We start from the raw sequence: 1,904 nt of genomic DNA on the forward strand, positions 1-1,904 counted from the left end.
CTCTCTCGTTGTTCATATTTGTTATAAGACTGTCGAATAGTAGTTAAAACAATAAAGACCTATTATGCCAGTATCACCATGACTCTTTCTTGTTTGTTCAGAATAACGCCTGAGAACGTGGCATTTTAGCGCTACCAAAACGTGATTGTGGCCTATAACTTGTCACTGAAACAATGTTTCGGCTTCAAACTTGTTGGATATATTCCAGAAGGGTTACATGTGATATATTATATCCCAAAAACTCTCCAAGAACTGCTGAATAACTTTTACAGGAACAATAAAACTGATAATATGCAATTTCCAACCTGCCAAAAAGTGATTCATATTTAAAATTAATTTAGTTACAAATGGCTTGGCACAGCACCCTTTTTACACTGACAGACAGGCAACTATTTTGTTTTAAAGAGTACGGCAAGCAAAGATGTATAAAAAAAAAACAGGTGACCTGCAACACTGCCATAAAGACATTACTTCCAACCCCACACTTGTCTTACCATTATGTGCCTGGAATCTGCCATTGCTTAATATGTTATCATCACCACTGGCCATCAGGACTAAGGCTCTGGCATCCTTGTAGATACTTGTGCAGTTTGAACCTCAAATCCCTGTACTGCAGAATCCATTTCAAAGTTAAAGTGTTTGTTTATTCACAAAAGAGACAGGGGCATCACTGAATTTAGCAAATTTTAGCTGCCAGCTAGCTTGCTACAACGAATAGGCTAATGTTGGCATTTTACCACAACTTCACCAGATTTAGCTAATAAAAACTACACCTATGTCCAGTCGAGTGAAATAGCAAAGAAAGACGGGTCCACTTGAACTTGATGCAGCCATTATTGAAAGCGGCAAAATTGAAAGAGGCAAAAAGAGAAAAATGGCAGCTTGGTCAGCACGAGCAAGGACTCTATAATGTATGCAAATTCATGCGGGTCGGAATCCCCGCCCCCTCAAGCGCGCCCCCGGACAGCAAAACAGTGGCAGCAGATTGAAACTGAAAAATGGTTTGAAACCGAAAAATGGATTGAAACCGATAGCTTATTAAATCCCCTATGAGGGTGTTTTGAAGAGAAGGAGGCATCTTCATCAGCTCCACTTTGAATACTTTTTCCACTGTGGCCAGCGTGTTCTCCATTTTGGCCTCCAGCTCGTTCACGTGTTTTTTGGGCTGTAAGGAAAGATGGATGAACGTCAGCAATGAAGTATGAGCGAGGCTGCACCTCACCTTCTTTCTCAATCTGTTGGATGAAGAGCGCCAGCTTGCTGCGCCGCATTTCCCGGCTCAGCTCTTCTTTTCTTTGCACGCTTCTTGTGTTTTTGTCCGCCTTCTCACCTCACCACTCTGCTTTGGTGGACTCGAGTATGTGCGTAAATAACTCCTGTTTTCCACGGCCGCGCATCTGACGCCGCAGCACTTTTGATGAAGATATCCATGCACTCAGCGGGGCAGAAGTAATGAGGTTATTCTAGAGCTATCCATGTTGCTTGGACTCTATGGGCTCAAAATGTGGTCATAAATATTTTGTACTTGTAAAAAAGATTTGTGTGTGTAAAAAAGATTTGTATGTGTAAAAAAGATTTGTGTGTGCGTAAAAAAGAATTTGTGTGTGCGTAAAAAAGATTTGTGCGTGCGTAAAAAAGATTTGTGTGTGGACTTAGAAAAAAAAAACCCTGCAAGTTACAAGTGCGAATTTTGACCCTATTTTTCTTCCTTTCATCTGATTGGTCAATGTCATGTCAATCACAAATGTAACAATCCAATCAGAGAACAGATGGGTTTGGCTGTCGGAGGGGCACTTTTCTGAACTGCAGGTCCTTGAAGGGTGATACAGTTTGAAGCTGGAGGATCTCTATATAAATATCCGATAGCAGCTAGGTCCCCTAACTTTCAGTAGCTGTTGAAAGGA

At 41.2% G+C, this 1,904-nt stretch overlaps 1 protein-coding gene across 1 annotated transcript in view; it reads right to left on the reverse strand.

The window, feature by feature from the left end:
- LOC121814903 (zinc finger MYM-type protein 1-like) overlaps positions 1-1,904 on the reverse strand; it is a 4,204-nt gene that overhangs the window by 934 nt on the left and 1,366 nt on the right. The gene's annotated exons all lie outside the window — the stretch shown is intronic.

The sequence above is a fragment of the Haplochromis burtoni genome, unplaced genomic scaffold, assembly GCF_018398535.1.
Source record: "Haplochromis burtoni strain Fernald_Lab_line unplaced genomic scaffold, NCSU_Asbu1 Contig_102, whole genome shotgun sequence".
NCBI lineage: Eukaryota > Metazoa > Chordata > Actinopteri > Cichliformes > Cichlidae > Haplochromis > Haplochromis burtoni.